Source organism: Triticum aestivum, chromosome 1B (assembly GCF_018294505.1).
Source record: "Triticum aestivum cultivar Chinese Spring chromosome 1B, IWGSC CS RefSeq v2.1, whole genome shotgun sequence".
Lineage (NCBI taxonomy): Eukaryota > Viridiplantae > Streptophyta > Magnoliopsida > Poales > Poaceae > Triticum > Triticum aestivum.
Window position 1 is genome coordinate 629,920,612 of NC_057795.1, and position 9,340 is coordinate 629,929,951.

The following is a 9,340-nucleotide window of genomic DNA, read 5'->3' on the forward strand; positions in this document are numbered from 1 at the left end:
AGCAACCAGAAGCAAGACAGCGGTGTTGCAGTGTTCAAAAGCGACGTGACGGCATCACCCCTTCTGGCGTCTTCTCCTTTGACAGGCTAGCACTGTGGTGGATGGCGGTTATGGCGTCAGCCATTGTAGGCACACACTATCGAGGTGAAACCCCATGATCCAGCCGGATTAGACATTGTCGACGTTTTGTTACCTTGTTAAAGGTGTCGGATCGAAGCCTATTTTCAGGGTGATAGCCCTTGTTCTAACATCTGGTTGGGCCATCCAATTTTGGCGTGCAAGCTGTTATTCCTTCTTAAAGGTGTTGTTTTGGAGCGATGCACCCTTTGCCTATTACTATATAGCTTCTAGGTTTTCGGCCGCATTTGAAGATGTTGCCGCGTGGCTTGTTCTATGCGAATGACCTCTGAAACATTTCTTTTATTTTTTTACCGCGTCGAGTTTATGGGCCTCAATGCTTTGCTTTGCTTGACATTGTTTCTATAATTAATAATATATGGTTGTCTGCATCATCCGATGCAGAGGCCGAGGGTATATTCTCTTTAAAAAACATGGATCACTTGAGTAGATTGAACACATTAAGTGTCTGAGAAGTAGTAAATTTACAAATTTTCCCATAAAAATCATCATCAGAAGACTAGCTACTTCCCTTGAAGATAAATAACACAACTTGTAGACGTGGGGGTGATGGCAAGTCCTAGTTTCAGCCTTCACTTGGCTCTCACACGCTGTCTGAAATGTGGTGTTGATCTGTCTTACATTGGTGGACATGTTAGTTTCATATCCGTTGTAGCCGTTCAGGTTTCCAGCACTCGTGGTCCTATAAAATCAAGCATTCACGTCCTTGCGCGTGGCCTCAAGCTTAAGGCACTCCTGTAGTTGTAACACCACGTCAGTCATCGTGGGCCGTTGCTCTGGTAGCTGGGCCGTGCATTTGAGCGCAGTCTCTGTGGCTTTCCACACGCTGTTGACATCATGATCGTTGTGGATGCGCACATCTACTACAGTTTCAATGTTGCCATGGGCGAGGCGCTGTCGCACCCACTGGACAATGCTTGTCGGCTCTGGATCGTTTAGGATGTGAGGTTGCCCTGTGATTATCTCGAGAAGCACCACACCGAAGCTGAACACGTCACTCTTGTTGGTTAATTGAAATGTTGTTAGGTACCTACCAAAATATGAAATCCATTTGAGTGTCAAGTGAAGTATAGCACTATGTTTTCACACTATAATCAAAAAGAATTTGCAATGGTGCACTTACTCAGGGGCAAGGTAACCGCGTGTGCCGACCACCCGGGCCGTGGACACATGGGTATCATTGTTACTGTTGAAAGCCTTGAGCAGGCCAAAATCGGCGATCTTTGCCTCCAGGTTTGCATTCAGCAATATGTTGGACGTCTTCACATCCCTGTGGATGAGGGGCGGGTTGCATCCCTTGTGCAGATACTCTAGTCCTGCACGCATCAACATCACATCATCATGGACCACATGACCATTAATTAGAGCTTCCATGGTTAAGTTTGATGAAGAAAACCCAGATTAAAAAACTCACCTTGCGCGGATTGCAGTGCGATACGAAGACTCTGTCTCCAGGTTAAACACCTTGCATTGTTCTCTCTCCCTGCAAAAGATCATCAGATAAGTAGCTTGCGCTAAGCTTTTTCATGTTCGTCACTTCGAGCCTATAAATTATGTTCAGGGTGTGAACAAATCGAGTAATTTTCATACTTCTTAGATGTTCATGCAAGGCTCCTTCAGACATGTACTCGTAGACAAGGGCCATGTACTCCCTGTCCTTGCAGTAGCCAATCAAGGACACGAGATTCTTGTGATGAATCTTAGCCAAGGTCTGAGCCTAAACTAAACCAAAAAGATCAATGCATTAGCATAGTGAACTAAAAACTAGTGTGCTTAGAGGCATCAATTATAGCTGTGAAGATCTTATTCAGACCTCTGCTAGGAATTCTTGTACACCTTGATCTGAAGATTCAGAACGCAATTTGACAGCCACTTGTGTGCCATCCTCCAAACATCCAGCATACACTTTCCCGAATCCTCCTCGGCCGATCACTCGCTGGAAGCCGTTTGTCACGGCCACGAGTTCATCATACTTGAACCGTCGATTGTCCAAACGCAATGAATCGTGCTCGTTGTTGTTTTGGGAGTGCAAGGGCGTGATATTTGCCTCGTTTTGTGCCTTGACGTGGTTGCTTGTTGTTCCTTTCCAGTTCAGAGGCCAAGTTGTTACCTAATCACCTCATACTTGCACTCGTGTGCCTAGATTTATGTGTTTCAGAAAGCTAGCTCACCTTGCATTCTCCTTCGCATGCAAAGGAACATAACTGACGAAAGCACAATCACGAACACTACAACTATTGGGGTAAGTACATAGACGACAACCTTAGAGCTGCTCTTATTTTTAGGAGGTTGGCAAGAATTTCCATTGCCACAGAGGTTTGGATTGTTACCATATCTAGCAAAATAAAAGCATCCAGCAATCCCAGTATTCATTAGTTGAGGTATAAAATGTTTATGATCATAGAAATTGGAACTTTTTGATGCTAGTGGGTACCAACTTAAGTGTTAGGGAGCCATCTTGAGATCTTTTTAGAAGTGCTGAAGGTATTGATCCACTGAGCTGATTGCTTGTGATATCTCTAAAAGAAAATAATATATTTAACTGATTAATGCATTTATGAAGGAATGGATCTGAAAGCAACGTTTTCATAGATATGAAAACGACATCATGAATTACTTACAGAAACACGAGCGACGACAATTGTGAAAGGCTCTCAGGAATTGAGCCCGTCAGATTGTTGTGTGACAAATCCCTGCCAATTAGTAAGGTCACGTTGAAGAGCTTGATTACTTTAAGAAAACAATAACATGTTTCTTGGAATTGTTGGTTTAACTGCTTACAAGTACTGTAAACCTCTAATACTAGCCAAAGAAGATGACACGTTGCCACTGAGACCACTGGAAGATAGATTCCTGCAATATATATATATGCACAATTACAACTTAACTTAGTGCTACTTGAACTCTTCAGGTAGTTTTGAAAAATAAGAAATTTATGACTCACAAGCCTGTGACAGTTGACGGGCTAGAAGCAGCATAGCTACAACGCAATCCATTCCACACAAAATTCTTGGGCGCACATGGATCACCCATCCAGTTCTTCTTCACATGGTACTTGTCTCTGATGGCCGAGATGGCAGAAACTGTGGCATTCTCAGCAGCAACACATAAATCTATTAGGTACATGGCCCTATATACATAAATCGTCTGAAATATGATCACCTCCCAACTAGTCCACAATCCACATGCATTCTGTGCATAGCTTACCTTCTTGAGTGGTAGTGGCTATGCTGGTGGTGGGGATGACAGAGTAGATCTCGGCAGCGTTGATGATCGGCGGAAGTGTCGAGTTCACGGTGGCATCCAGTGAGATGTTGTACTGGTTGGAGGCATAGACGGGTTTGGTGCTGTAGAGTGGTGGTGGAGAGGTTGTTTGGAGTGCAACTACCGTTCATTAACCAAGGTTTTCCGTTGAGAGAGATGTCGAATTGGCGAACGCCGGTGGGCTGTAGCTCTGCGAAGTACAGCATCCATACATACCTACATATATACAATCAAGATTTCTATTTATCCGAGTATCTTAAATTTCAGCCACATTTCTAATCCATAGGATCATTTATCAGTATACTGCCATCTTCATCTTTAAGGGGAGCGACGCGAGCGAGCAGCGGCACCGGCGGACACGCTCGAGCAGCAGCGGCAAGGGGAGCATCGCGAGCGAGTAGCGGCGCCGGAGGACACGCTCGAGCAGCAGCGGCGAGGCGAGCGAGCAGCGGCGCCGGCGAACACCCTTGAGCAGCAGCGGCGCCGGCGGTCAGGTACGAGCGAGCCCAAACCTTAGCCTCTTTTTTCTAAATGGAAAAATGACCTTATCCTCTCAGGCCTTTTTACATGGGCACCGATAGGCGCCGGTGCGCCAGCCGAATCGTTCGGCCGGTCTAGCCCGGACCGTTCGATTTGAGCCACGCAGCCGCTGGATCCCAAGCAAAAAAAAAAAACGAATTGCCCCCAAGCTCTCTTCTTCCTCGGGCAGTCAGTTGGATCCCGTTTGGGGGAGCGCGACGCCGCGCCTCCTGTCCCCTCCGGTGGTCGCCGGTCCCCACCCTCGCCGGTCTTCCTCGTCACCGCCGGACCCCCACCCTCGCCGCCCGTCCTCGTCGCCGATCCCTGCCCTCGCCGCCCGTCCTCGTCGCCAGTCCCCGCCCTCGCCAGCTGTCCACGTCGCCAGTTCCCATGCAACAACTCCACCTGCGTTGCAGCTCTTGACGGCGACGGTTGTGGCTCGGCCGCCGCCCCTCGCCATTGATGCTCGCCGTAGGAAATTATATCGACGGCGACCGTCAGTCAATCAACACCGTTTTGAATGGATGTAGCAAAAAACTTCACCCGTAGTAGCGAAAGTAAACTACGTTGCAGCAAAAATCAAACACCGTCGCCGTCTTTCGCGAGGTCGCGACTCCGCCTTACATGGATGTAGCAAAAAGCTTCACCGATAGAAGCAAAAATCTACTATGGTTGCAGCAAAAATCAAACACCGTCGCCGTCTTTCGTGAGGTCGCAACTCTGCCTTACATGGATGTAGCAAAAACTTCAGCGGTGGTAGCAAAATTCTACTACGATTGCAACAAAAAATCGTCGTTGTCATCGTCGTGAGGTCGCAGCTCCGCCTGATAGATGTAGCAAAAACCTTCGCCTGTAGTAACAAAAACCAACTACGGTTGCAGCTTCCCCTTATTATGCAGTTTCATTGAAGCTTTTCTGTCTATGGTTGAAGCTTTTTTCAACGGCTGTTGAAGCTGTTCTAGGTGACGGTTGCAACACTAGTATACGCAGGCTGCATCCAGCCATGGCGGCAGGCAGCCATGGCGGCCGGCGAGGGAGCGCCTGGTCGCCGGCGATGGAGGTTGTGGTCGCCCAGTCGCAGCCCGGGGGGAGGGGGAAGGGGGAGGAGGGAGGGGGAGGGGGGAGGGGGGAGGGGATGCGCCCGCGTGAAAGCTTGAGGTAGGGGATGGATCTGGCCATGGCGGCAGGCAGCCATGGCAGCCGGCGAGGGGAGCCTGGCCGCCGGCGATGAAGGTCGTGGTGGCCCAGTCGCAGCTCGGGAAGAGGGGAGGGGGAGGGGACACACTTCCAGGAGGCGGCGCTCGCGAGAGGAAGAAGAAGCATATAAGAAAAAAAATGTTCCGTCCGTGGAAAAAAGCGAGCGAGCGAGGGGCACCGGCCGAAGCGTTCCGCCGGTGCGCCGATGCCAAACGTTTCCCTTTTTACATTGTAGCCCCTTGTATTCCGTCTATTTGTGATCCGTTATGTCGTGCCACATCATCCTTTTCGGCGGGACCCATCTATCATAATCATGATTAAAACGAACAAACTAGGTGACTAGTGTTTTTTGCAAAAAAATATGAAAAAAATTAGTGCTTTTTGGCACAATTTCGTAGATGTCTGGTTCCTGCAACCCTAGCCTGAAGTGTCGATGTTTTTTGCAATGCGCTCCATCATTAGCGGATCTCCTCTCAGAAAGAAGAGAGGATAGTTTGGGATCACTGATGATCTTATACAATAGAAAAAAGAGAAAGAAAATATATAGGAATGCCAGCTAAAGGTGGAGGGTTGAATAACTTGCCTATGCTTATCTCAGCCTCTCGGCTAGAAGCCTTAAAAATGCAGTTTCTTGTACTCCTTTTGTAAAGAAACATAAGAGCGTTTAGACGGAGTAATAACTGACGGACCAAAGACTAGACGCATTTGTATTGATGATAGTCGATACAAATGGGCGATAGTTGGCGGTGGATACACAACTATGCGACCAACCGTCATAACGGTCGGTCATAACGCATAATTGGCTGGTTCAAAAAAATCTCACGGCTATTTGGTAGTATGGCATCCGACAATCACAATACATACTGGCAGTCGGTGGTTGCATGAACATTAATTGTCCGAAGCTATTACCGATAGTGAGTTAGTAATGGTCAGTTATTTGAGCGGATAGCCGAAAAGCGAAGGCCTCGATCATCATGCTTGTGTCGTGGGTCATTTAAAGTGAGAGAAACGCAAGAGTGTTCCGGCACAAGAGCACGCCTCCGTCAACTCTACTCAACACTATAATCGACGAGGCAAACCTTTGGATCACCGCCGGGACAAAGAAGTTAGGGTATTTTCTATCGCGAGAATAGTTGTCATGCCGTATTCTAAGTGTATGATTATAACAAACTCTTCTCTCCTTATTTAATATATGAGGCAAATCTTTTACCTCCGTTTTAAAAAAAATAAAATAGCCAACAGACAGAGGGTGTTGCAAGTCCATGAAAGCAACACCGACCGGCAGTCCATGATCTTCTACGGCAGATTGATCAAAAGCACGTAAACATTTAAGGCCAGTACTATACTGCATACCCGGGGTTTGGGTTGTTGGTGGTGCTGGCCTGGGCATCCCAGGTGAAGTCGATGGGGCTGGAGGAGTTGATGGGCGTGATGGCAGTCTGCATCACGGGCAACGGTGGCTCGAAAGTGTCGTTGCCGTTGGTGGCGCTTTTCTGCACCTTCTCAGTCGTCGAGATCACCGACCAAATTGTCGAGTTGCTCCATGGGGACCATATACGGTCGAACTTGTCTTCTGGGTACCTGATTCATCATCAGAATGTATAAGCCATTATAAGATCGATGGACGATGGAAACACATACACACATGTGTGTGTGTGTGTGTCTTCTTCAACGTTCATGGTTACCTAACGAATGTGGTATCACTTGCGCCAAAGTTGGTCCTGGACACCAGAACCAGCCCCTGTGACTCGTCCGCGTGAGGATAGAACTTGTTCTCTAGGGGCCTGACGTCCAGGCTAGAGATGAACGGCGTACCGGAGCCGGTGTTCACAAGGCACACCTGTATGGAGTCGCCAGGTACGACGGTGATGATCTCAGCCATCACGCCGGCTACCGAGATGTTGATGGTTTGCCAGTAGTTGACGCCGATGTGGAGGTCGAAGACGGGCAGCCGGTTGAGGCCGTCGTAGTTGCCGTAGATGAATCCCGCCCGGATGAGGTACTTGAGCCCGGACACGAGGGACCGGACCGTGTAGCAGCTACGCGCACCGACGCTGCCACCGGCGAAGCTCCGCACCGTGTGCCAAATCTTGCCTATCGATGGCTTGATGTACTCGGCCGACAAATTGTGGTTGGTGCCCGTGTCGATGAAGCCCATGTCTGAGACGTACCGGAGTTCGGTGCCGTTATCCACGTAGCCGACGACATTTTCCGGCAGGCCGCAGTCGATGCTTACAAAGCCTGTATACACGCACATGGGAATTTGGGAATACGGGATATAGCTCACTTGCAGACATTGATGAGCGGAGTGGCAGATATTGATCGCCGAAATCAACAAGTTACGATGTGCTCACCTAAGTTATCAACCTGGCCATGGACCCCGCCGCCGGCGAGGCCCACGAAAAGCAGCAACAGCCACCGGACCGCCATTTCTCTTGCTCTTGGTGTCGGCCCCTCCACTAATAATCTCTAACGTAGATATACGACGGATCAAGGAACTGCTAATAAGTTAGAAGTACTTACCCAGTTTAGGTAGATCACATGGGCCATGGGTTGACTTGCATGCAAGTCAGTCAACCGCCCTGCTGGGCCCGTGGCGTGGATGCCCGGAGATCTCTGACTTTTTCCAGCGCGATTGTCGCGGTGACAGGCGATCCCGCAGATTCTTATGGACAAGCTAGCTCGGGCCAGTGTGTCCATGCACGTTGGCTTCCAGAGCGTGCAGGTTGCATCGATCAACCGTCAACGTACTAATACCATTATGTGAGTCAAGTACTGCTCCAGACATGCGATGACTTGCGCCGTTTCCTGGTGTATGGGATCGGATCGAATCAAATCAAATCACGCTAGGTTCAAATGACTGCTAAAGGGTACTAGTACACATGATATAACATGCGTTTGTGTTCACGCGGTGGCAGTGTGTAGAATGTCTCCGGTTCCAGCCAATCGCTCTGCATGCCAACGAGCCCACGTTGCTTGGTAGAGATAGTAGTTGCGGAAACTAATTATACAAATCTAAAACTAAATTACAATAATAATAATTCTAATTGCAGGAAAGATAAAGAAAGCCTCACTCTTCCGGTTCTTATGATGCACCTAGATCTTCAAGAGTTCTATGTTCTTGGTCATCATCTGGTGATCATGCATCCTAGTTTTGTGAGAATAAAATTACCCTCTTCGTGCAAAAATATAATAATTTTACTCTGAATCTTTTGCGGTATCATGAAGGTAGATAGTTTTGTTTCCTCACAAATCCGATTATTCGGATTTGATGAGTTTATTTTAGTGTGTCAACCTTTTTTTGTTGGTTTGACTCTTTGTGCGGGTGAAATCTTTCTTCAACCCCATGTTGAAGATATCGTGATTCAACGGCCTGCATTTCTAGATGATCATCTCTTGTCCAAGTACGTTCATCGATCAAGGTTTCCCATATTTTTGATTGGACGACTCAAGGCGCTGTCAATACCCCTTTATTGGTAATGTTTGTGCGGGTCAAAGAGTGACAATATTGTTGTTCCAGTCTAATTACAACCACTTTACCAAAGTCATGGGAGTATTTCTTCTAGCATAGCACTAGTAGAAAACAAGGCTTTGGTTCAGGCCGGACCAACCCATTAGTCCCGGTTCGTGAGGCCAGGGGGCCTGCCGGGCCTCGTGGGGGCATTGGCTCCGGTTCGTCTGGCCCTTTTGGTCCCGTTGGTGGGACGAACCGGGACCAATGGGCCTCGCTCCTGGCCCACCACCATTGGTCCCGGTTGGTGGCTTGAACCAGGACCAAAGGGTGTCCTTTAGTCCCGGTTCCAGCCACGAACCGGGACCAATGTGATGCCTATATATACCCCCTCGCCAGCGAGAAGAGCACCCCACACTGCTCTGTTTTTTCTGGCTGGCGAGGGAAGGGCTTTGTCCTCTGCACATGAGGTGTTCGATCGAATGCCCGAGCCACACTACTTAAGCTTTCTCCTCTGCAAGCTCGACCTCCAAACTCCATTTTCCTCAATATTTGTCTAGGTTTAGCGGTCCGTCACGTCCCGTCTCCGTCTTCACCGCCGTCGATCACCCGCGCCGATCTCGTCACCGGCACCATCGTGGTGAGCCTCTTGTTCTTATCTTCTTTCTGAAAGGAAAAAAATTCTTACTTGTATGTTTAGAGAGATACTTGTATAATTTTCTTACTTTTATTATTGCTTCTTATTATATAGTGCGATGGTTTTGGTATCCG

At 48.3% G+C, this 9,340-nt stretch overlaps 1 pseudogene; it reads right to left on the reverse strand.

Moving 5' to 3' along the window:
• Positions 1–556: 556 nt before the first annotated feature.
• LOC123080790 (putative leucine-rich repeat receptor-like serine/threonine-protein kinase At2g19230) lies at positions 557–7,629 on the reverse strand (annotated as a pseudogene).
• Positions 7,630–9,340: the final 1,711 nt, after the last annotated feature.